The following is a 27,647-nucleotide window of genomic DNA, read 5'->3' as shown; positions in this document are numbered from 1 at the left end:
TTGGAACACACCACCTCTGCCAAGCCATTGTTTAGTGAAGAGCAGGACATGATTGCACATTAAAAACAGTCGTTTATAACCCACTCAACACTTTCTGTCTCACTGAACAAAGATTGTTTATTTTGTGTTTTGCTCACTCCTTTTAAAAAAAAAAAAAGACATGGCATTGCTCTTCCCTTTGCATAGCCCAGTAATAAGAAATAGGGGAGATGTGTTTCCAGACTCTGATAGATTTCTCAAGATCAACTTTATTTTGTAATCACGGCTGAAGGCTAGTGATTGAACATGCTTTCAGAGGGTAGTGTTGCATATGCATATATAATACTGCTGTAGATTGAGAGAGAAAATGACAAATTGGCACTCAGCATTGTCATTAATTTCATGTGACATCAAACATTCCCTGTGGATCCTTCAGGGGGAAGCATGGGCTCTAAGCTTGCAGGAATGCTTACTGTAAGTGCGTCTATCTTCTGAAATCTAACAGGAGATCACTTTTACAGTACCTCTGTCAGTCATCTTCACTTTCTGTGTTTTCTATGTTCGTGTGTGTTCTTCTGTGTTTTGGGTCTTAATAACAAGGTGCAGGATAATATTAGAGGCGGAGAATTGAAATGGAGTGTTTAGATTAGTTTATTATTAAGGTGCAGGATAATGCCAGTGCTGGAGAGCTGAGAATGGAGTGTAAGTGCCTCGGGCATGTGAGATTACATTTCACTTTGTGCTCCTTAGATAATAAAAAAAAAAAAAATTAAAGAGAAAGCGTCATTGTAATCTATATTCATCACTTTCCCTAAATTTGGATAAAAGCAAGTAGACTGCTGTTCGCAAGCTCGGTAGAAGAACTGTTTCATCCAGATGAAGCGATATACATGTAAGATCTGCGAGGAAGGATTTGCTATCACACCTAATATGTGGCAAAAAAAAAAAAGTATTGACCCCAATTCTGGAATGAGTTACCAATTTCAGAATACTGTTCAACTGTACAGCTTCAGGCTAAATTAGCAGAAAAATGATTTGAGATTCAAATATGTAAGAATCCATACCGCTGCAAAAATTGGTTATTGTATTTTAATTAGTGTTTGGAATGATCAAATAAATACTGGCTTTCGTATGCAAAAAGGTTGGGTGAGGAAAATATTACATGTTTAAAATTTTGCAGAATTTAAAGACCCATTGTGAAAGGTCTCCTTGGGGGATAAGCTTAGACTACCAGATTCATTGCATTTGTGTACTTGAGCTTCAATACATTATTTAGAAATATAATAAAATATTATTTTGAAAAGTACCCTATAATAGCAAAAGCAAAAAATCTAGTTTATGAATGCTGGCCATGACCTTTCCCAGGTATGTGACACATTCTGTCAAGAGAGTAGAAGAAAGATAGAAATACTGTGTAGGAGCTGTTTGATCCCTATAATCCTTCCAACTATAACCTCTCCGTTAGTTCTCTCTCCCCTTTGAGGGGTGGCTCCACATGAACACTGACCTTTCCAGGACCAGCGGCTTCCCTTTCATCCCAACAGTCAGGGCGGCAGTGGTCCTGGGACGTCTCTGCACCGCAAGGATGGGCATGGCCAGTCATCATAGGAATGACTTCATCTGCCTCAGGAAAAGAGCCAGCTTCAGGAATAAACAGCTTGCTTGCTTTGACTTTTAACTCTTTTGTATGTGAAATATGGCAGTATTCAGAGATGGTGTAATTTTCCAGGATAAGACATTGTCCCCACTCATGCCTCACGCATAAGATTATCCGATCTGAGTCTGCTATGGAAGATCCTACTCTAGACAGCTCAAATCAAATCACCTTAAACCCAATAGCACACTAGATATATTCATGTATCCAAATGTAATGTTCAAAGAATTATTAATTTACAGTTATATATTTCTTATTGCAGGTTATATTAGGAAATTCAGTGACAAAGTCACTTTCTTTTATAGATTAAAATGGTTAAGTAGACAATTGTTTGGCTCGTGCCATAATAACCCATCCTGCTGATGGATATGTATGGCTATATTATACATTTGCAAATTTGCAGAGTTTGCTAGTTTAGTGTTTTGATTTTTAATCATATTTCTATAATCTGGTATTATTGCGCCTGTTGCCTGGTTACCTGCTAACAGCTAACAATGCAGTGGAACACTACATAGTAGTACACAATAATCCTTTATAAATAATGCATGATCAAAACATATTTTAAGAAAATCGAATAACAGCCGTGTAGTAGAAATAGGTTATTGCCTGGAATCTAGTTTTATGCCACTCATGAGGAATTACCTTTTGTAACTTTAAATGGTAATCTCCTTATTAGTGGCATAAAACAGACAAAAACATGATTACAGGCCTATATCTGTTATTATTTCCATCAAGCTGACTGTATCATAATTCCAAGGTTGGATATCTAGAAACTGGCACCCATGTACTGCACACATTGCTATCTCCCCAGCACCATCAGCATTAATTTTAATGAGCTCTAACACACTCTATCCTCAGCTCTCCAGGACAGTCACTCAGCACCCTAACATTGACTAAAGAGCTGGCACCCACCCTTACCAAATGGCTTTCAATGGCAATGCAGCCTCACTACTAGGAAGGGTGTGTCTAATCTGCTTGTAGTGATACAAAAGGCCTGTAGTAATCTAAGTCAAATTGATTTGCTATTAAGCATGTGCCACCTAGCTCATTATTGGAGAATTGTGCCACAATTGACATGATGTTACATAATTAACATGATGTTTCAATGAAGATGCCCAGTCGCCTCAAAGTAATCTATAAGGTGAGTGATTTATTACACTGTTTGGGGACACTTCAGAAATAAACACCAAACAGATAAAGCTACTTACAGTTCTTTGAATATTAAACAAAATATAGAGGCAGCTGCAATGTGTTACATACTTGGCATGGAATTCTGATGCTTCATTTTGGTTTCTATAGTGATAATCAGCATGCAATGTTGTCGTTCAGATTATAGATCACTTTGGACTTCCGGGTTTGTACTAGTGAGTCTGCTGACCTGTTGACCTGTTTTTATTACAAAAAGATTCCTCCCTTCGACAAAATGAATGTTACTTTGAATCAGAATTGATTTCACATAAGAAATGCCAAACAAGTAAATACAGTAAACCATGCCTGTAACACAAGCACAGCAAACTTCCATTACAGAATGGACAAAGTTTATGCGATTATAACGAGTGTGCACCTTGCTCTTTAAGAAAAGAAAGAAAAAAGTAGCTTGTAAAGTATGTCATTTAAAATTAATTTAGAAGACTGATTGTTAACAGTCATTAGCTCCAATCATTTTTCTTTCCTCATGCAGAATTCCCTGAGGACAGCAATGTGAATGGTCTGAAATAACGCTTAGGAATGTTTAAACTTCAAGGCAACTGCAAGGGTTTTCAATTATTTTCAAATTCTTGCGGCACTGCAATCTACATCCAATCAACGCTTTTATAATAAAAGAAATGGTCCTGTTTTTACTAGAAAGAAAAAAACAACATCTAAACTATAAGAGTAACAGGCATGTTTCATTTAACTCAATCCTTATATGTACTGTATTTTGTGAAGCACTATTTCAGGACATAGGAGAATCAGCAAAAAGTATTGTTTATTGGCAACGGTTTTACTATCCACTATCTGGTAACCACGTACACTCAGTTTATTCAGTACGATGTATGAAAATAGTACAGGGACAAGAGAAGACTTTTAAAGGTGTAATAAACTTAAACTCATATACATCTGCAGGTATCACAATGATTACAATAGAGTTCATTACAATTTCAATTGTTTTCAATTTATTTTCAGTAAACAGTCTATTACATCGTAGTTCAATACTTTATACAATGTGACATTTCTATATTTTCTACACAGTCAATTATATGTAAACCTTCTAATCTTATGCTTTTGACCAAAGTGATATTAGGTGTGTGTGGGGGGGGGGGGGGGGGGGGTGGCGTGGAATGACGTACCTGTAATTTTTCATTTCATTGTTAACATCCTAGCCATTTAAAGGTTAGGGGACAGTTCACAGAGAAATTGTAATTTGAAGCCAGCTGTTCTGACACCTCTCTGAATACTGGAGATGTATCTGGAGCCAGTTGCAGGCAGGTTTGTTTCAGAGCTTTTTTTCAAAATGGACAATCTACTGCACTTACAGTGTAACACAGCAATAACGATCCATGATGTGGTATGGAACTGAAAAGCCAGAACCATCCTAGATATGTGTATTTATTATAAGAATTAATTAACAGTTAGGATAGCAGAGTTGTGTGCATGTAACCTTTATACAAGCACAAATGCAAATCATTCTAAAATCATTAGGCTGTGAATTGTTTTGAAGTCTTCGTTCTGAAAGGCTGCATTCAGATGGAAAGTAAGCTTTTGTGTCCAGGTGCTTCATGCAGACAATTCTGTAAAGTCTCCCACCGCTGATGTTTCAGTTACTGCTGCTGTTAATTAAATATTTATTCGGGGGGGGGGGGGGGGGGGGAGAATAAACACTCTGCATGGTTGCATAACATGCATAACAAGGAGAAATCACGTTTTGCAAAAAAAAAAAAAAAGGATCTTATCAATCGTTATATACTGTTAAACAAGATGCATTATTAATGAATGCATTGAAACATAAAAAAATACTGTTTCCCCCAATTGGCTTAGATTTATTATTTATTAATTTGAAAGAAAAAATTGGTCACACATACTTTGGGGTCAGGTGGGCTGCAAATAGACTGATCTTCGGAGCCAGCACTACACTTCAGCCATCAAAACTGGGCCAATAGGAAATCCACATTACCCGACAGAGGAAAAGCACTGAGGCTCATATATTGCAGTGAAGCTACGTCTTGGTTGGTCTCCACTACTACTATCTCATTTATCCGGGTTTGAAAATGTAAACAAACTGCACATGTTAGCCTTTTTTCTGTACGGTCATATTTGAGACTGACTGTCACTTGTGGGTGGTTCCTCTGAGTGACAGAGCAAGAGGAGGGCTGGAGAGAGAAAGAATTCTGTTGCATCTTTGACACAGAGCCCTTTGTCCAGTAAATCACAGTGATGGATCCCACCGCAGACTGCTACAAAACTGACAGTTTTTCATTTGGGCTGTAGCCAATCAATCATAGACTTTAAAAGGGTAAGCCAGGAGGCAAACTGCTTCATAAGAATTGTATCTCTTTTTGTGAAATCTCCTGGTTAATATCTTCAGTTATCTGGACAAACTCCACCCACACTGTAGAGCTTTCCTTGGGTTCATGCATTCTCAGTGCAGTGAAGGGCACTGTATAGTAGATAGGAATCTGCCATCTTACTGTCAGTACAGTGCAGCTTTCTGACTTGTCTGCAAAGTGTTGAAATTGCTCTGGAGGGATTTGTGACTGTTCCTCAGTGTTTACTGCTTCTAATTCCTATAGCTTTCCATCTGCATGTCACACCTGCATATCTCTTGAGTACACAAGAAGTTATTCCACATTGTAATATACTTTACCATGGTGCTAACGCCTCATTTGCTTACCTAGTGCCATCTAGGTCAGCTAAGGTTTCTTCAGGCAAATTTTTAAGAGTTTGAGGGTCATCTTTGATCCTGATCTACCATTTGAGACTCATATTAGGGAATTTACTGAAGTATCTTTTTACCATTTGATAAATATAGCCAAACTTCATCCAATTTCATATCTGATGCTGAGAGACTATTGCATGCCTTTGTTTCACCTGGAATTGATTATTGTAATGCACTTTTTTTTCTGGTGTCCCAAAACGTGTGGTATCCCGCTTGCAGCTTGTTCAAAATACTGCCTCTAGAATTCCAGGAAATATAACAGGAAAAGTGAACATATTACCCCTGTTTTGGCTTCTTTACACTGGCTCCCTGTGCATTATATAATTGATTTTAAAATTCTGCTGTTAACTTACAAGGCCCTGAATGTATTAGCACCTAATTATTTGCAGGAGTTACTGACCCTGAATCTTCCAAACCGCACTCTGAGATCACAGGATGCAGGGCTGCTGGTTATTCCGAGGGTCAACAAAAGCAACAAGGGAGCTGGGGCTTTTTCTTGTAGAGCTCCTAAATTATGGAATGATCTGCCTTTGTTTGTCAGGGAAGCCAGGACTATTACAGTTTTCAAGATCAGAACTAAAAACGCACTTTTATAAAATGGCTTTCTTATCTTAGTGGGTTCTAATGTAAATTTAAAATTGCTGCTTTTGTGTTATTATGTGTGCACTGTTATTTAAATGGTCTGACTGTGGCACTTGTATGTGTAACATGCTATACGAATTGTGCTTTGTTCTTTATTTCTGATATATGCTGTACAGTGCTTTGTGATACTTTTGTATAAAAAGCTCCCTATAAATGCAATAAATACATTTTTTTTTTAAATAAACAATACAAATGTGTGCCATTTGAAATATGTTTCGTATGCAGGGGTTCCAATAATGGTTTTTGATATTTTTAAATAAACAGAAAAACAATTATCTGAGAGAAGTGAAAGACTGCACACAAGAGAAAGTTTATAAAGATTTTCACCTTGAATGGTTGCCAAAGCTGTTCCATGTTTGCTTTGCAATCAGTTTCATAAATCCTTACAAATGAAGGCTAAATTAGCTTAATGAGATGAAAGATAAGATTCAAGGCAATATTATGTTAGACTAAACAGGTTTAGCATATTATTATTATTCCAGAAAGAATCGATACAACCTCTTTCAACTTCAGGTAATGAATCTGCTTGGAAATTGAAGGTCTGAAAGCTTGTTTTTGTACCTTGTGCTTTTGTCAGGTTCCTCTGAAGTGCAAAACCATTAAAGACACAATCAGAAGCATGATACTTTGAAGAAATATACTGTATTTACATAAGAATGATTCACTGTTGAGATCCCATAGACATCTTGCTGGTGTTGAGTCAACAAATAATTAAATAATGTTTAACTCATTAAGTACCAAATAAACTTTTTCTTTGAAAACAAATCAGAAAGCAAGTTGTATTTATGTAATTTGATACATTACATTTCTTTAATATTTTTTGCAGTTAACAAACTTAGAATAGGTTATCATAACAATACAGTGAAAGAGAAAATTAAATAAAAAAGTAGATCCCATTTAAAAATGCTCCAAAAATAAAACTCACAAAAAAGCACTTGATTGTCCAGTATACTTTATTAATCGCAACAAAGGGGTAAATCTTAGAGGAAACGCGTCATTGCTGTGATTTCGGGTTAAAAGAGATGTGTAGTCAGTCTAGCATTTGCTTATTTCTCGTAGCCATACATGGGTCTTTTGGGACGATGTCATTATAAAATGGTTTCATTATTCTGATGGGAAACTATATTATGTACTACTATGAAAATGGAACTAATTGAGAACTGATGTTCACAACGATACTACATTCGTACACTGGAAATTTAGAATTGCAAGTGATTAGGCTTTATCCAAGAAATTTCATGCTACCTGGAACCCTTCATTTTACAAATAACTAAAAAGCATGCCCTGATTTAATTTTTACACAAACATGATTTTGTTACTGTTGTTTACATATGGCAGGTTCGTAGCTGTAGCTGTAGCTATCTCCTATTTTGTTTGAAGTTTGAACTTATTTGTTGTTCAATGGCCTCATGAAGAACCCATATAAATGGATTACCTATTTGGAAGTAGTTGAAAGTTGTGCAATTGTGGTCCTGCAGGTACGGTAGCTTTTAAGCAATATCTGTTCCAATCCATTGTGTTGTGTCTTCAGGCTACTTTGCTATTTTAATAGTATCCTAGTTCTGCAATGATCAACCAATGCGATTTGCTAAACTGGAAAGTCTCTGCCATGCCTGCCAAATCATTGACCATTGCCTTCACTTTAAACCCCTGCAAGTGTTGCACTTGGTTACTGTACACTATGTACTCATTTCATACTCCATTCAGACTGCAGTTCCATATTTGCTATCGATAAACTGTGTTTTTGTTTTGCATTTTGTTATACAGATACAAACACACTGTAAACCCAGAGCCTAAAAATGTGTTATCACAGCGTGTCATGAAACCAGTTCAGTTTGCTGTGCTACCAATTACAGTGAAGGGCTGCAGCTGTGTGTGCTCGTTGTGTGATTCTCTTCAGAGCAATTCTCTCACTCTTTGATATTTCTAAACACTTCAGAATTTCTTAAGGGGCCTGGGGACTATCTCTGAACCTTCTGCAACTTGTTATGTTTATTAACTATTTCTTCATACTTCTAAATAAGCATAAATCCCCTTTGGCCAGTTCACTATATATTATTTTTTCTTCATTAACTGTTTACAACTATCGATTATTCTGGTAAGTTCTCCTCCAGAGAGGGTCATTGGTGTTGATTGGGCTAACTTACAATTCCAAGTGAAGCAAGTGAAAAAAAAAACAGCTGCTTGAGTTTGTGTGGATTGCTGTTCTCCACAGAAGTTGTGCATTTCCCATTGTGTACAGGTGTGTGCCTTATTACAGTGAGTGGCCCCAACCTCTTTAATTGGTGAAAATCAATCCTGTGCTCCACAGCTTACTCGCTACCAGCATTCCTATTTCTCGCCATCTTTCAAATGTTACAGCCTGCTTCATGTGGGATGCATGGCTCAGTGGTGCTTGATTTCCCGTAGCATTTGTTGTGTTGTGTACAGATGCTTAGTCAAGTTACTGATGCACTATCCTGTCCCTTTCAAACACTGATCAGTCTTTGCTTATATGCATTTTATTGCCAGTTAATGAACAGCTAACTGCTCCAGGCCTTATATACAACATGGCCTATTCCGTAACATGTCGCGTTCAGCTCCTTTGCATAACACTGCTTTATTTCCTAATAGTTTCTAATCAAGTGGTTACACCCTCTATATACCATTCAAACCGGCAGGCAGCAGACATTAGAAATGAAATTACTGTGTGCTTTGCCTGAGGAGAGAGAAATGCTTGGCTATAGCTTTTGTCCATTGACTTTCATGAGCTGTATGATTTACAAGCAACCTAATCTCAAGAAAAGAAACATTCAACACGTTTGATCAGACTGCAGTCCGTCTGCCTGCCTGCCTGTCTGTCTGTCTGAATGTCGATCTGCTGCTCTGTCTTCAGAAAACATCTATTCATGTAGGGATCAATTTTTAATTTTGTAATGCAAGCATTTATGTTTGAAAATGTCACAACATGAAAAATACTACAGCCATTTGAGCAAGTGACACATGGTTGAATACAGAATTAATTATGCTATTAATTCCCAAAAGCCCCAAAGCTCTTCAAGTGATATATCATGGAACCCAGTGACTCTGGGGGGATGGGACCATTGCTTTAAATGCGAGTAACCACATAAGACTGCCAGTTGTGGCCTGAAATAAACAAATACATTATTTTATTGGCAACCAGGTGATGATCCGGTTACTCAACTCTGTACTCTACTTGTAAGACAAGATTTGCAACTCCATTCTGTGAACATATGGGTGGCAGTGCGCAGGTGTAGGGGTGATGCAGGTGCTCCAGACAACAACAGACACAAAATACACGGTTCAAGTTATTTTTATTTCTTTCGTGGTCGGCTTGACTGTTTAAATTATAATGCTGGCTCTACCCAACTAAAGGTATTGCCTTCGTATAAACCAAGGGGTTGCACATCTCCAGACAGTGAGTGCTGTAGGTGGAAGTGCAGTGATTAAACAGTGGTGATTGTTTGTACACAGGTGCAGTGCAGTCCGGGTTTATCGCTGGCTCCCAGATTCATGTTAGCCGTCTGGCAAAGACAAATATTCACAGTTACAAAACAAACACTTCACTCACGATTCACAAATTGATCACTTCCTTTCTCGGTCCTAGTGGTAACCACATTAAAAGAAATAGACTGTTGAGACCACTTCCCCTAAATACCATCTGCCACGCCCTCTTTCGGAGGCGCGAGCAATCGCGTCTACTCCAATCCGTGACTGACACATTGCCTATCTCATTAAGGAAATGACTTCTGGTATCGTGGCCCCGCCTCCTTCCTGGATGGCCAGCTTCCAGCTGACCCTTGAATGAACTGCCGAACCATCCCATATGGGGAATTCTGCTCCGATTATACAGTGCCCTCACAGATCGAGAAGGAGATTGTTGATTAGGATTCACTCGCTCTCTGTCACACATTCCCACAACAGTAAAAGTTTGGGCTAAACTGAATACTTTTGCATTAAACTTAGTCTTTTTATAAATAGTGTCTTCATTGGAACTCCAGAAAAGTAAAACATTGTGACATTTTGAGATGTACCTTTGACCTATTCAATTTAAAATTAATTTTTTAACTTAGGCAGCTGCGTTGTTCTCCTTATACATTGAGACACCATTATGAGATGGACAGCCAATACATTTGTCACAGGCTAGTGTGCACAATACAGAAAGACACACAGCAACAGTCATACTCATAGAATACATACTGAGTCTGTGTAGCGTTAACAATGCAAAGGAGCCTGACAAGCCCCTGAGGTGTCTGTGAGCTAGCACAATGTGATTAGATCCCTCTGAAAGGAAGCTGGGTAGATAAGTGACGAGCATCACAGATCAAGGGAGCAAATTAAGGACAGAATCATCTCCGAATTGCAATTGATGGTGAAAAAAATGGAAAGCTCAGCTCTGAGCTGAACAATCAGACCTCAGCTAAATATGAACTAACTTGGTACTGAACTGCAATGACCAGGGTCTATCATTTCATCCCACTGCAATACAGTATAACAGTAATGTCAGATTGCAGAAATGGTAAAACTATTGTACTATTCTACATGCAAGACTATTGTAGCTGCCACGCCCTCGTAGTAGAGTTCCATTATATTGCCTTTGTAGAGTCACTGCAGTGCCAGTGAAGATCATGTATTAAGAGCAAGCAAAAACCATTATGGATCCTTATTGTCAAGGCAAGTAGGAACAAAGACTAAAGATGCTCTAGTAACTGCATCTTCCAGTGTTTATCTACTGTAACTATTTGAAAGCAACTTCACAAAGTTGTCTCGGAGAACAAAGAAAAGTTATTAGCAGATAAGATGCCTAGTATAAAGCTAATCACTCAGCCCTTGAGTTTCAAGCTACCGGAATTGTTTTTTCCTAGCAGTAGTTAGTTCTCTTAGATTTAGCTGTATCTCGCTGTACCACATACCCCTAATAGTTTGGTTATTTTTCAAGCGGTGACCTAGCAGATTTTAACAGAATGAACTTGTTTCACCCCAGGCTTTTACTTTCTTATGAGCCCAGCGATTGCCTGGTATCTTTCCCATAATACAGCAGACACAGTACAATAGGCAAAGGCAATACATGTCCTGTAGAAATGAAATACATGCTTCTCATAAAGAGGAACAGTTTAATTGCATCAACTGGCTGTATGTAGTATAAATTGATGTCATTGAATTATGGATAAAATGTGTTTATTGTATGCTTCTTAGATGCAGTGGTTCTAGTGTTATAGATGGCTTTGTTCAGATAAAAAAAGGCTGATTGCAATTTAGTTCTCAATGGGAAAAAAATACTGTATATTAAAAGCTTATAACTGCTGATATAGCTAATAACAGTGAACTGTAATGTCCCTTGCATAATGATCTTTGATGGCAGTACTTAATGGCATCTCATGGTACGAGTCATTGATAGAATAGTACTATTATGGTGTCATTTTCATGTTTTAAAATATCGGGCTGGTGTCTCAATCTCATCAGCTCTATATAGATGTACACCCCTGTTTAGATCTATTCAATAGACCTGACTGTGTTTTATTAAACAGGAACTGTTCCATCAAAATGATACCTAATGGTCTCCGCTCAAGTGCTTTGCCCCAACGTTTTCAGTTCATGGTTGTTTTCAAGTGGGGCTTGTGTTCCAACACCTAGAATTACCATAAGTAAAGAAGACAGTAAATAAGGTCTATTTTCCGTTAAAATACTGAAGGATAAGTAATGTAAAAAATATGATTCAACACCAGCAAATAATATTTTAGAATAAAATGCAACAGGATTGTGGTTCACATGCAGTGAGCGGTATTCTCAGCCTTGTCACACAATCTGGTTTCTCACCCTTACTTTCTCACTCTCTCTCACACCGTTCAATCTCATGTGTGCCTCACTATCAGTGGCTTGGCAGACTCATGAATAATGTACCATCCTGATAAACTCTTCTGTACTATTCAGCTGAGAGAGAGAGAGAGAGAGAGAGAGAGAGAGAGAGAGAGAGAGCAGGATCGTTATTACAGAAGTGTGTTGGCAGTTCCACATTTTAGTATCACACTGAGCATTTGGTATACATTTTTATCTCTATATCCATCTATAATAGCTTGAATTATTTTTTTTTACCAAGTTACTGGGAAAGCCATTGTTCAATGGTGATTAGACTGAGCAGCTTCACTGCAGGTTTGGCCACCTAGACTTTTTCTTACATATAATCTGATTTTACTTTAGATTTTTTTAATCAAATGAAGCTGTTGACAGCATAATCTAATTAAATTTAAACAAAATGTGTTTTGCAGAGAAACTGGGTCAGATCGGAAAGCAGGTGTGGAATCTTAACTGAGCTCGCTTGGAAAAGTACTAATGCTTTAACATTACTGACAACAAGGATTACCACCAAAATGATAAAGTCAAAATGCTGGTTACAGTGTGGCAGTAAAGAACACTGCTACATCGATAAAACACGAGGATGCTGTTTTCAACCAAATGAAAATCCCTACTTGTAATTAACAACTTCAAATTAATTATAACTCAATGTAGTTGTAATCCCCTTGGAGCTGCAAAGCAATTGACAAACTGTCTAGTAGCTACTGTACCTCCACTATACTCACAAGGCCTCACTGCTTCCCAGTCATTCAAACCTAAACATTAGATATAACAATTAGGCCACACTGCCTAATACTCCCTTAGCTCTAACCCCAGGGCCACACTGCCTTCCGGTCCCTATCTCTAACCACTAGGGCCACACGACCTTTCAGTCTCTCAGCACTAACTACTAGTTAATACATTTGGTTCACACTGAACCTTGGATACTAGAGAAAGTCCACCTCTTACCACTAGGCTAGAGTACCTCCCTTTGTCCTCAGCTGTAATTTATAACTCACCCTACCCCCAAGTCTGAATATCAGACCACTCTGCTAACCAGTCTATCATATAATATATAATTCATTGATTATTACCAACTCCTTCTGAAACTTTTCTGGATCGTTTCCCATTTGAGTTTGTTTTCATGGATCTTGGTCACCTACACAAGGCTCCTGATGTGGGCTCACACAATGCTGCGTAAACAGGACTGAAATTTGCCACTGTAGCACCATTCTACCGAGGGCTGATCTATCATATCATCAGGCTGGTCCACAGTCCAGAAGCACTGCATTGTCACTGCGGGGTCCACTTTGTGAACTGACATTGAAAATCATTCTGTAAGGCTCTCAAACCTAACAGGGGCATTATTTGCAGTCAGAGACAGATCATCACTGACTGGACAGTGTGACAGTGTATGCACGAGGGGCCTCCCCCTTGACTGTTAGCCTGACTTGGGGTGACATTTCATGCTGTATATTGGTGCCCCACCCCTTCCATTGGCTGGACACCCCGGCTGTCAGAGAACATTATTGATTCCTGCAGCAGAGACAGCCGATTCATCTCTCGGGTCCCATTGCCAGGCGCAGGGCTGTCGTGACTGCAGCTCACTGCTGCAGTAGTGGAGTCAGTGGGTTCATACCGCAGTAGCGTGTTGCATAGTCAATCTGATCACCAGCACACAAGCCCAATCCATCCTCATTACGGAGTGTGGCACATGCTGGCGGCCGGCGCAGTTACATTTATCACAAGGAAATAGCTAAGCGTCTAGGCTTCTGTGCTGTGAAGGAGAGACAGAGAGACTGTGTCTCATGAATACTACAACACTGCCTGGCATAGTTAGATAATTCTCTCGCGGGATAATTTATTTGCAAACAATTTCCCCAACAGGTATTCCGTTAAAATTAAAAATCACATTGATACTCATTAATAGACACACTGATGCCTTAACATTGACCTACAATACTTGTCTTGAAGTTTTACCTTAGAATGTCTAAAAGCTGCAGCTCTAGGTTGCAAGTCAGTTTCAGGTTGGCAGGTTGCTGGTGTGGCATGGTACAGTTTTAAAAGTGGGCAATTCAGGAGTACTGACTACAGAACAGATTTTCATCTATAGCTTCCCAGAAGGAATTCCAGGTGGCAATTATGGGACATTTTTCAACCATGCAGGAGCACATGCAATCAGTGTTGTAACTTCTGCCTGGGGAGGTTGTACCAGGGCCGGCATCAGCACCAGGGCAAGCTGTTGGTGATCAGATGCCAGAGGCAGGCCCACACACATAAAGAAATAAAATTGCAAATATGAGTAAATGTATTATTTTTGTGCCAGCTATCTTATTCAAAACATAAACCTTTTATTTATTTATTTCAAACAGATACGAAATTCCGCGCAAACTGGCAGAACTCCACTCACTGACATTCGAACCGAGGCAGTGTATTCTCATTTTGTTTTCACACAACTGGCTGACCCGGAACTTACTCTCGCTCACTTTCGCCCAACGAAAGTAAATTCTGGGTCAGTCAGTTTGATGTTGCTTGAATACAGCAAACAATTATCTCTTTCGGGGGGGGGGGGGGGGGGGGGGGGGGGGGGGAGGCAAAGCATAAACACAAGAAACGTGAAGAAGGAAAATGCAAGCGGCAAAGATTTTTAAAAATCGGAAATTCGTCACAGTCCTCCACGTCAGGTGCTGAAAGCCCCGAACCGCCAAAAAACCCTGTCCACGACCCTCTAGAGAACAAGTTTAATGCAGCGTCTCAAAAAACAACAACAGTAAAACACGAAAAGCTAACTGCTGTTTCTGTATTGGCGATTGAGAAAGAAGTAAACCACTTTAAACTGCATTTGACTTAAGGTTGCCAACCGCCCATAAATGTATGGACAGTCAGATTGTTATTGGAAATGTTCTGGATAGCCTACCAATGGAAAGTGACTGACTTGACTAAACGGGATCTGGCAGCCAATGAAAACTGGTACAAATTACACTCTTGTCTGCACTTAGGGGAGAGACACTTTTTCCTACACTTGCCAAGTTTGCCATTAATATAAATATTGTATTTTTGCCACACAGTACTGCAGAATTAAACCAAGTTTTATTCTGAGCTGACCCTTGTCAAAACAGACTAATTAATGACTGTCTACAGACATTCTGACTATCAAGACTGCTGTTAAAAACCAACAAAGCAAATACCGTAGTCCAGTGTGCAAATGTGTCCATGTGCGACCATAAGTAAATAAGAAATAAAACTAGCCTGTTTTATAATGTATTTTATTGTTTCTAATTATTTTTTTTAAATTATGTCAGTAAAAAAAATTGTGTCTGTAAAGAAAAGGCCACTGTACATCTGTATGTCAGTAAAAAGAAGGTTGTCAACCCTGATTTATTTATTTTTAAACACGACAATGTACACGTATGTTTGTTTTTTAATATATCGTAACAACTCGGCAGTCTGCACTAACTAGGAGGACTTGTTTTGCTGATTTGGATGTTGAGCGGCACTGGAGCAAATGAACACTCCAGAGTCTTGAAGGTTCAAAGAACGGCGCTCGAGCTGGCAGCGGTAAAAAACGGTAGAAGGGTTTTGGTTGTAAAGAGGAGGAAACCAACAGGCTGATGTTGAAAGAAATGGGGAGTGCTGTGGAGCTGAGATTGCTGCTGAGACCTTGCTGCTGAGACAGGTGGTCTCAAGGAGAGCAGGAGGAGAATACCAGAGATTGCAATTAGTAGCTGTGGCACACGACCACGACAGTGCTTGCTACTTGCTTTTATTTTATTTTTATTGTTTTGGTTTACTTTGACGGCAGACGGTGGTCCTTTACTGTTTATGTGTTCTGTGTTAATAAACCGTGCAGAGAACCTGCAATCCTGTGTGATCCTCTTTCATTTCCACGCAATGCTACAATATATCTTTATGGACTATAGGGGACCTACAGTTAGTGGACAAAAGTTTGAGTACCCTACTATATAACTGTTTTTTAATTGGATACCAATCAACATATGGTTGAATCTTTATTCAGTAAATCAGGAAAGGTGATTATCAAGCTCAGCTATGGGATTTGACGTAGGCTTCAGGTTTTTTCCGAATTTATTTTAAAATGTACTGGTGTATTACGATAACTGAGGTGACACTTTTTTTAGTCAGGTCGTAATGTGTCCAGTAATTAACAAGGAAGCGTTGACTGTAATATTTTTTTCAACTGTTGTTATTTTAAATGCTCTATTCCAAAAAAAAAAAAAAAAAAAATCACGTAAAAGCTGGATGAAACCGTTTACCACATGATCGCTATGTCTACAGAAGTCGCTCAGGAGGTTGATTGGAATGTAGATCCTGGCTCTCCTGCAGCTGGTTGCAGGGACATCCACATGTAAGTGACTCGGTTGCTCAACTGATCGCTCAGGTGTGGACCCAGCTTAAGAGACAGTGACCTCAGGAGACAGTGACCTCAACTTAAATGTTTAGTGTCGTTGACATCAAACTGGCCTTAACACTAGCCTCCCTCCACCCCCCCACTGAGGGAGGGGGGTTGGGGGCCCACCAAGTCAAACCCCCGGGTGGTTCAGTTTGTTTAAATCTTTGTAGTTTAGATCCATAATACCTGTTCTGCCTGACGAGTTTAACTATTTCTTGCTCTGGCTGGTTCTGACATTTGCACATGAAAATACAAGCTTCCTCCTTTATCAATATTTTATTTTAGGGTTGATGACATTTTGAAATATTAATTTGCAGGCATCTTCAAAGGAGAGGCTCCGGCTCCAGCTGCGTGTTCCAGCCATCTGTAAGACAAATAAATACTCTGCTTTGTATTGCAAACATCGCAGCTGCTTTAGAACTACATTTAAGCCTCTGTGTCTAAACGGTTTGGAATTTTATCCTAGAATTCTATTTATTCTATTCTATTCTATGCAAGAGAGGTAGACTATCTGATAGAATACAGCACTTTGAAACATAAATTTATTTATTTATTTTTAAACATGCATTGTTTTCCAGTGCACGTAAGACAGCAGGAATGTTTGCATATCTGCGGACCATGATTGACGGACATTTGTACACCAAAGTATGTGCTACATACTGACTGCATTGTTATGTCCCTGTAATGTACTGTATGCTGCACTCCCCTGTATGTATCAATGAACTGCTGCAATTATCACCTCTTAATTAGTCTTTCAGATACCTTGGAGTGAGAGTGAGTGGAAAAATGAGATGGAGAGGGATAAAAGGGATATATATATATATATATATATATATATATATATATATATATATATATATATATATATATATATATATATATATAGAAAAATGTGAAAGGGGTTACAGGGAAGGGTAGAGGCCTAGGGGGGGAGAAAGAACAGCGATCGAAACAGCCTGAGAGTATACGGGCCCTGGTGGATGTTGACAAGCTGTCCAATTTCCTTCAGTTAATTGGATAACAAAACACCTCCGCAGCTTTCATTTCTTCTGTTGATTGCAGCGAGTCCCAACAAGAAGGGACACAAGTTTGAGTGTAAATGTGCTGCAAACAGCTGATGACACATGGCCCTCCTGGATGTGAGTTTGCTGTGAATGCAGGTGGCTTGATGTTCACTGGATCGCTGTGCTTTTATTCCCTGGGTCAGTGCCTCCACCCCAAAACATTAACAACCTAAGAGGTACTATCAGGATCGCTGGGCCCTATTTTCTACTGCGCTCCAAAGATAAGACATGACTTATGAAATTAGTAAGTTCGGAATATGATTTTATGCTGCCACTTTCTGTAATTACTTATTCATATCATGTCGCTCTTCAACAATGTTCATTTCCATAGAGCATGTCACCGTTAAGGTGATATTTTCATAAAGGGGCATTTGCAATGCCAATAAAGGGTAGATGTACTAAGATGGGCCAGTCACAGGGCAAACATCGCAATAGTGCATCATATGTACTAAGAAAAAATATGTTATTGAAGAGAGCCGCAATATACTAATTTAAATACTATTTGTGTCATCTTAACAAAAGTTGTGCAACATTTTTTTTCAAATAAAACAGCGGGCGTTGAGTTGTGGTTTGCTGCAGCAGAAGGTGCCTGAAGAATAAAGTCTCTACATGCAACAGTGCAAAAATCAAAATAACATTGTTTTTGTTAAATGTAAACGTCATCTGTACAATGCATTCTGTTCTGTCTTCATTTTAGCTATTTTAATACTGTTTTATATATATATATATATATATATATATATATATATATATATATATATATATATATATATATAAGTATGTATAAATGAAAGGCAGTTTAATCTCATCGGATTCTATAGTGTGGCCCCAACCTTCACCCCCAACAAGTTTTTCTTAATTGTACAGTAGCCCCTTGCTAAACCAGACTTGTTTATCCAACATAAGGAGGAGTCGGGTTTAAAACCAATACAGTAAAATTGCTCACACATACATTTACAGTTTTGATGTATTTTAAATATAAATCATTGCGCTGAAATAACACTAATGTATTTTGGGTATGCTGCATATTACATTATGTAAAAATATAAATCTGTACATTAGCCTATAGAGTATACAGTACAGCAGTAAAACACATAGAGTAGTATACGCACAAGAAAAATTGAACTGGGAAATGGCAGCTACACTTGAGACTGTTTAAAACATGCTTTCAAAAGTTCTTAACAAATTGATGCAATTGTAAGCGTCTCAATTACCCACAGCTTTAGTACATCTCGTTACAATATTTTTGATCCCTCATTTGCACCCTGTTTTTGACAGCCGGGTAATGCAGTATGCTTCAATCTACAAGCTAGCATTAGTTTCTTTGTTGAGTTTAGTCTGTGGTTTGGGCTTGGGTCTCTGTCAGCAGGATGAACTTCAGTAAAGTCTAAAATGTCCAGTAGGTGCATTTAAAATAGTTCATTCCCAGTCATTTCCCACAAGCTGTAAAAACCTCATTTCAATATAATAAGCTCCTGTAGATACTTTGGTTTCCCAGACTTTATTTCCTCTTTGGCTCAGGTGAAGCCCATTAGTCCTGCCACCTTGGGAGTAGGCCTGACTTCTACGTTTAATTACAAGCAGTGAGGAGAGAAAGGCACCCAGATCTCCAATAAATCTATAAGACAGACAGCCCTTCTAAGAGACTCCTGATTTCCTTATCTTTGCTAACCTATTTGAGTTTCTGAGTCGGGGAACCATTACAGAATCCATCACTTCTTTGATGGCGTGAACGTTAAAACATAGGGTAATGAAGACATTTATAAACAGAATGGCTGTAGGGGCTTTTCTAATAACTAAGATGTCACTTTATTCATTGCCCATAGAACTCTCTAAGAAAAGTAGCTTACAGCATTCCACTGCATAATACACAGAGTTACTCTCATCTCAATGGACTGCAACCCAACACACAGTTTAATTTTACAGCTAAATCACTTGTAAGCATATTAAAGTTTACATTAAAGTAAGCTGATAATTTGGATCTACTAATGGCAGCATAAGGGTTGCATTTCCTTGTTGAAAGTCAGTTTCAGTCACAATGGACAAGACAGGAGATCTGCCAGACTTCGATAGACTGGTGACAGGAAATGCTCAGCTGGCAGGTGCTTCTGTATCCTAGACAAAATCATATGCAGAGAGCCACGGCAGGGGGTTCAAATTGTTTGTCTCTTTCTGAGGTGCGCAGCAGTTTGATTCAATATTGTTTTTTTCTGACCTCGTGAAACAGCTTATTTAGCCCAGATATAAACAAACAAATCACCACATTAGTGTCTTCATTAATAATGTATGCTGTGAGCTGCCTTAATGGTTTCTTGATGAATTAGGCTGACTGCTCCACAGAAATATATAATTGGAATCCCGGGTCTATCCCAGCTGTCTCACGCGAAATTAAACTGCCGTATTCCGTTAAATCAGTGGCTGCCTGTCCTTGCTCAGTGCAACACTGCTTTCTCAAAGTGAAATTGAGGTTAAAAACTGTCAGTTATATAAACTTCTCCAACCACAGGCCCCAAGTCTCCATCCATCAAACCAGTGCAATACAACAGTGTGATATCGTTAGGTTTCCCACACATTACTGTGCAGTCCTAATATCTTAATTATGGTACAGTGATAGTAATCCTATTATTGCAAAGCAGTATGATTCATTGCTGGTTTTTCTAAGCGTTGAACACCCCTGAGCTTGTAACTTATACACTGTGGCTAATCAAGCTTGCAGTAAATCCTGGAATGGGTGAAAGTGCTATGCAATAGGGGATGGTGTGATCTAGTGGTTAAAGAGAAGAGCTTGAAACCAGGGGTGCCCCGGTTCAAATCTTGGTTTAGCCACTGATTCATTGTATGACCGTGAGCAAGTCACTTAGCCTCCTTATGCTCTATCTAATTTACTCGCAGTTGATGCACAGACTTACACAGGTCCACCTCCAATAAATTTGGTCGAATGTGACCTCACAAAATGATATATTAAAAAAAAAAAAAAACCTTTGCAAAGGTTAGTTATGGCAAGACTGGTAATGCGCTTATCTGCAATTTTACCTGCTATTTTTTTGGTTCTGTAATTTGAACGTTTTTATCAGTTCCTGCTTTGATTTTTTAAGAAACAACTAAGTGCATTTAAAAGATGTGCAGTCAAAGCAAACACATTTTAGTTGTTTTCTTAACTTAGAACAATATGTTTTAACAGTGGAAGCTTGCTGAGTGATAATCCAGTAGTCGTATTACACAGTTCATGTGCCAATGGGATTTCTCATTGCAGCCCATACAGGTTGTAGAGAAAGAAGAGATACTGCGTGGGAGTCACAGACAGCAGCCTGGGAACACAGACTTGCTTAAACCCATTTAAGAATTAATGGAGACCAGGCTACTTCTATAGCTCTGATATTGCTAAGTTCAATTGGGAGTTCCATTTCTGGTACTTGGCTTCTTACACAAACTCTAATAAGGTTACTTCATATCACTTCACGAATACAATAGAATTGAATAATATTACCTTTTCAATCTGAAGTTTGTTCTCCTGAATGTGCCTTTCTCGGTTGTGATTGTATCAATGCACAGCACTGTATTTAAGTTGTCTCATTGTGTTTTAATCAATCGCATCTGAAGCTTTTGACATACTGTAGGAATGTGCAGGTTTGTGGCTTGTATCAATGTAACTGGCATTTTGCTACCATTGACCGTTAGCACACAACACTTGCATTGCTTACTTCCTATGAAGTTAATTCCCCAAAGCTGATATGAATTCCATATGTATTTACACTGGCAAAAGGTGTTACAGCATTATTTTCACTGGTTGCAAAGCATGTTTGTGATTTGAGAAAGCAGCTGATTGGGGACTGACAGGAAAGAAAGTGCTAAAGAGGGGAAGGGAGGAGTCTTTTGCTCTCCAGGTGAATTGGAAGTGTGACAGACTACCAAGAAAAGCAAACGAGGGCCCTTTTAATGGAACAAAAAAACAAACAAACAAACATGTACTGGTTTTGAAAAGCCATACAATATTATATGCATTCAACTTGTTTTACACTAAACTCTGTTTCAAAGCTTTTTTCAAAATGGCCACTCCAGTGCAATGGGGTTTGAAATCTGTCCTCTAAATAACTGCAGGAAGACAAATAAAAAAAAATTATAATAATAACAACAAGTGTTCTGGTTTTTCTGTTTGGTACATTGATTGTTATTGCTGTGTTATCTGTTTGTCAATGTGGGCAATAATCCTTACACTAGAGCAGACATAAAAGAGCTTTGAAACAGAATTGAAAGTTAGAAGTGTATAAAGTTGTCAGGATGTTAACAATGAAAAGAAAAATTACAGGTATGTTATTTAAACAGTTGTAGCAGCATGTGGGGATGTATAATTTTATATTTATCAGAACCCTGTTACTTACTCTTTAAAAGGTTCATCCAAACTTCAGTTTCCTTGTGATGAGTCACTCTTAAATGTATTTTAAGAAGAACTAATTTGAACTCGCTCAATTCCTTTTGTACCTTAAGGGGTTAAGCCAGAGGGTAGGAGACACTTTACACAGAGAGTGATATGAAACAGGTAAACTAGCTATGTTGTTGAATCATTAGGACCCTTTAAGACCCGCATTTTGAGATCAACTAGACAAGCATTGTTGGGCCAGATGTGTACATTACGTTTTTATGTAAGACACTCCTTGCAAAGCTGAAGATGTGATATCTTGCACGCTGTGGGGAAGCTGTGGGCAAGCTGTGGGTCTCCATACACAACCATCAAGACATCTGCAGTGCCTGACTATTGCTTCTAATGTCACACAGCACATTCCCCTAGCTGCCATTTCAGACTGGCAGGTGCCATTTTGCTGCCCCGTACTATGCTTCTGTCTTTCAATGATCTCCTGTCCATGCAGCACACTCCACGTAGAGCTCTGTAGAAAATGTAATCTATTCGTAGGTTCTGGATAAACAGACCTCGTCCATCTTACTATGCTGATATTAAAGCTGTGCTGCCCAGTGTTGAAACATGATATCTGAAGTATTTAAGAAGACTTTGTAACACCATATGAAAAACAAACCAGTTCTGCTAATCTCTTTTGTTCTTCCTTATCGGTAAGCTTGAAGATTATAACCCATTAGTTATTCAGTGTCTGTTTAAAGGCATGCATAAAACATTTCTAAACTGTTGTTAAAAAAACCCAAAACAGTATGGAACAGGCTCATGCATATTTAACTTTATGTAATCCATGAAAATGTTAGGTTACCTACCACAACCCTTGTTCCCTGAAATAGAAGATGACCACCACCACATAGGTATGGGATATTCCTGCCCTTCAGGTAGGTATTGCTAAGCTCTCTATACCAGAGCTGCTGAAGGCCCCTTCCTGTCACTCACAGGAAGATCCTCCTCTTTTTACATCAGACCCGTGAGGGCGACTGAAGTGACCTCGTGGATGGTTTTGGTTTTCTCTTTCAGGAAACCAGGGTTACGGTAGGTAACCTAACGTCCCCTTTCAATTCGAAGACGACCATAGCAAGATAGGTAGCCATCGCGAGGGAGAAGGAATGGCAGCAACTGAGGGATGCACAACACTGTGTAACCCAAGGGTTAGCAGTGTGAACTTACACCCTCAAGGACCCTTGTGCCTACAAAAGGCAATGCAGGGTCTACCACACTGGTACGGTAAAACCTGACGAAAGTATGCAACGTAGCCCAGCTAGCTGCAGTACAAATATCAGACATCGAGGCGCTCTTGAAAAGGGCCCAAGATGTAGCCAACCATCTAGTGGAGTGTGTGGCTACCCTACCTGGAAGGGGCAATCCAGTGTGAGAGATGCTGCTTAGAGAGGGGCTGTCCTAGGGTCCATGTCCCGTGACACACAAAGAGCTGGTCAGATTGACGCAGAGCTCTTGTCCTATGCACATAGCATCTTAATGCACTCACTGGGCAGAGGAAATTTAATTTGTCCTGGTAATTCATCACCCTGATCACTTGCAGCCGCAATGGAGCTAGGATGGCATCCATGCACTTAGAAAATGTGCTGGGGAGTAAGGAGACACTGAATCACAGCACGGAAAACTCAGGACACTCCCCTGTAAGGCGGATCAGAGATACTTCCTGTGCGCTGGACCCATAGGAACGTGGAATCCACGTTCTTTCGGTCCAGTGTGATAAACCATTCGTCAGACCAGACAGCCTGGCAAGTACAGTGGATCCAAGCATCTTGTTCTTTACCTGCAGAGGTGCCTTGCGTTCTCGGTGGGAGCACTGCAGCAATTCCTCAACCGCTGTTCCAAAATAATGGTCAGGGGAGGTAGGGGCTGCTTTTGAAGGAAGGAGCCACTTCCCCATGAGGCCGCAAAATAATTGCATCATGGTCCTCCTCAGCAAAGCTGAAATCCGGTTCTGTAACATCCGGGGCGACCACTGGTACAGGCAGAGTCAGCTGAGCTGGATCCACAGCGAGGGCTTGAGCCTGCTGCCTGGCCAGGGGCTCCCAACGCTGCATACGGCTCAGCAGTGTATTGAAGCATTCAGGCAACAAGGGTACAGACGCACTGAGGACACTGAGTGAGGTAGAATACACTACTGGTGCACTGAAGTATCGGGGACACTGAGTGGGTAACTGATTTTGTTTTGTTTTTCCAGCCCATTGAGTATGCGGGCGTATGCAGCTCAACAGCAGGGCGCAGCAGAGCTGGGTCCCGATGGAGGAATCACGCTTGTATTATTTTTATTTCTAAACTGCAAGGCAGTGAAATATAACCACAGATACACACACAACAGCAAGCTGTGAGGGTAGTACAACAGACACCATGGCGACGTGGGTGAAGTGAACATTTTAAGCGCACCGAGAGGGCGGGCTGAGGCAGTCCAGCAGAGTTAACTCCACAGTGGGCATGGCAGAGCCTGGGTCCGGTGGAGGATCACGTGTCTCTTTTTCTTTTTAAACTGCAATAGCAGAGGAAAATACAAAACAGCAAGCACTGTAAGGTTTTAAGCCGATTGCAATCGTAAAGCGATGTAGGCCGTTACAAAGAAAAACACAAAGTAGATACAAAGTAAACACCGCGTAGTAACTGGACAGGGGTGTCTAGGCTGGACTACTTGCAGTCACACGAACGGGGCAGCGCGTAGTCTACAGTGGAGTGGAGCACCGTCTACAGGCAGAGGGCAAAGAGGCACCTCATGCACCACATACCTTGTAGCGTTATTGTGCACTACCATAGAGTGTGTCACTACTCTAAGCACCTGAGCACCGAGATAGAGGAGGGAGAGAAAGTACACTTTCTGTACAAGGCCCGACTTACCACAGTGGCGGGCCTGTAGCCGGCAGAACTACTCGACAACGGGGATGCGGCAATACCTAGCGCCGTGGAGGAGAACGCGGCTGGAAGGGTAACTCAACAGTGGGGATACGGCAAAGCCTAGCCCTGAGGAGAACACGTGCACCTTGCACAGCACCGGGAGGGCCGCGGTGGGCTAGTTTAAGCAGACTGCAAAACACAGAAAGATAGCAAAGGGAGGGAGAGAACACCTTTCGTACAAGGCCCTAACTACCGTAGCGGTGGGTCTGTGCCATCAGGAATACTCGACAGCAGGGATGTGGCAAGGCCTAGCCCTGTGGTGGAGAACGAGGCTGTGAAGGTCACTCGACAGCGGGGATGTGGCAAGGCCTAGCCCTGTGGTGGAGAACGAGAGAGCTCAGCAATACCTACCTGAAGGGCAGGAATATCCCATACCAATCTGGTGGTGGTTGTCTTTGAATTGAAAGGGAACCGACATCATTCTTTATGTCAGTAATTAACAATGTTCGCTGTAATCAGTGTCAAATAAAGATTGAGACATTGCTATTGTTCTAAGGAAGACAGTTGAGGAGAATATCAAAAGGCCCCCTGGAGTATTTATCAACATGTGTGCACAGAGAAAATGAATGTTTAATGAAATAAATGGCCATAACAATCACCCTTGTTATGTTTTTCTGGTCATAGCCCTGGTGTGATTGTATCTTGTGCATTGTATGGGCACCTGTATCTGTCACTGTGTTTGTAAACAGACGTGGCCACATGGTGGGTTAATTGTATCCTCTCAGGAGTCACGAGCAGCAAGAACATGGTGGTCCTTGGAGAGGCCTCTTGTCATGAGCCATTTTAAAGTGGTATTAACCCAGTTAGATCGGAGCCTGGGATAGCTCAGATGCCTTAAAGGTAATTAAATAATGTTGTAATTATTACCTGGCGTTCAATTTCAGGGAAAACACCTGTCGCAGGACTGCAGTGTTTAGTTTTGTTAGTCACAATTTGACTCCATGTCATAAATGCTGCAAACCCAACAAAGCGAAGCAAGCAGACAATAACGTCAGGGATAGACAACTATCCTCTAAGATAAGCAGAAGACAAAGGATGTGTTTCTGTTGCTTGTTCCCATTGCTTCTAGTGTAATTCAGCTCTGCTGTAAAAAGGTCACACTGCAAAAGCAGCTTAGCGTGCTAATTGAATAAAAGCCTCTTCTCGCCTTTAAAATCCCTTTCTTGTCAATGCCCCTCTGCGATTCCATTTCAAAGCAGCCCTGTCACCTAGAAAGCCCATCAAATAACGCTTCAGGTGCTATTTATAATTGTCACATTTTATAGACACAAAGACGATGCTGACAGAATACAAAGAATTGTATTATACACATAGGTGTCCGACAGTCAACCTGCCAGGCATTACTGGAATTGTGCAAAAGAGCCCCCCACCTACAACCCCCTCGCACACACACGCACACATTTACACAGGAAATGTCCATTGTATTAGCAACTGAGGAGAGTAAAGTAGGGACACTGTAAAGCAATGTTATTCAAAGGAGCTGAATCATGGGATTGTTCAGTATACAAGGCCTGGCGATGTTGGCTGTAAAATGGTTGGTTATTTTTTATTTTTTATTTTCTTGCTTTTATTTGTTGCTGTTGGGGCACATTTTTATAGAAGGTGCAAGATAAGCCCAAACTGTTATTGCTGCCATTCTAAATAGGGGTCTGGACATTCTACGCAGCTACAATGCAAGTGCAGCTACAATGCAAGTGCAGCTACAATGCAAGTGCAGCTGCAGTCTAACCTCCCTTCTAGAGTTGGCTCTAATGTACTGTATTATTACTGCAGGCAATCTTCTTTTCATATCTGTCGGATGAAGGGTTTGGCATTGTAGTGGCTCAGCTCAAAGGCTTCACAGTGTGAGATATTTTATCCTGTCAATGGGGTGCTGCATCAAGAGCTTTTGTGCTGGAGTAGGGGTAGATTAGAAATGAAGGTTTATCCAGGCAGTGGACTCAGCTAGCATGTTAGGCGAGGTGACTTAATTGTACCGTGAGGGAACATGCATTTATATAAAGATAATATTTGCATTGTTGTAGAGTGGCAGTCTAGCTCCAGGGGTTCAAAATGTAAATATTGTATGACAAATCATGCTAGTGTGCATTAGCTAATGGTTAGGCTCATAGCTATATTGATAGTTGGTGGGTGTTTTCAGTGTGAGTGTTATAATGCTTTGTTATAACAATATTCATGACAAAAGCTGTGTTGGGTGTAGCGATGGCTTGCCGCTGGGTAGTGGGTGAGTGCCTGGTAGCTTGATTGCATTTGGACAGTATGATGGATGTATTTAAGTGGCAGTTACTGCTCCAGGATCCCACTTGAAATTAGGTCTTGGTGAGCTAAGTGAGCTATCCTGAGAAATTAATCTTTAATAAATAAATGAACACCAGTGATAGTATCCCACGTGAACCCCCAGAGGAATGAATCAATACATTGTGGAACAAGACTGGAACAGTGGATCATTGCAATCTTGGCTTATAAGAAGATGGTATCCTTGGTTTTCATATATCATTATTTAAATGATCCACATATTCCTTAACATATTCCTTAAGGAGGATAGATCTACTTACAATGCCCCTGTGGTCCCCCAGCTCATAAAACTCAGCAAAGCAGTGCTTTTAAGCTAGATTCAAATCATAAATATCAAGCATATTAAGCACCCTCATTAGCAGAACATTCGTCAGTCACATGGCTAGCATTTCATTTGTCATTCGATAAACACCCTGTCCAATGATTAGCTAGGAAGGACTTTATATCTTACCTTAATCCATGCATCCCTGTTGTGTGCCAGAGCTTACCTCTTCCTCCCCAGCTTCCACCTGTTTTTCGGGTTTTGTCTAAGGGGG

The 27,647-nt window shown here is 40.0% G+C and overlaps 1 long non-coding RNA gene across 1 annotated transcript in view; it reads right to left on the bottom strand.

Annotated features, from left to right (window-relative positions):
• Window positions 1-16,700: 16,700 nt before the first annotated feature.
• Window positions 16,701-27,647, bottom strand: part of LOC121300734 — a 50,326-nt gene continuing 39,379 nt past the window's right edge. The window contains exon 3 of the long non-coding RNA XR_005947562.1: window positions 16,701-16,795. This is a non-coding gene — a long non-coding RNA (uncharacterized LOC121300734). The remainder of the gene's footprint in view (window positions 16,796-27,647) is intronic.

The sequence above is a fragment of the Polyodon spathula genome, chromosome 26 (assembly GCF_017654505.1).
Source record: "Polyodon spathula isolate WHYD16114869_AA chromosome 26, ASM1765450v1, whole genome shotgun sequence".
Lineage (NCBI taxonomy): Eukaryota > Metazoa > Chordata > Actinopteri > Acipenseriformes > Polyodontidae > Polyodon > Polyodon spathula.
Note: the sequence above shows the minus strand (reverse complement) of the source record. Positions and strands in the feature narration are given on the sequence as shown.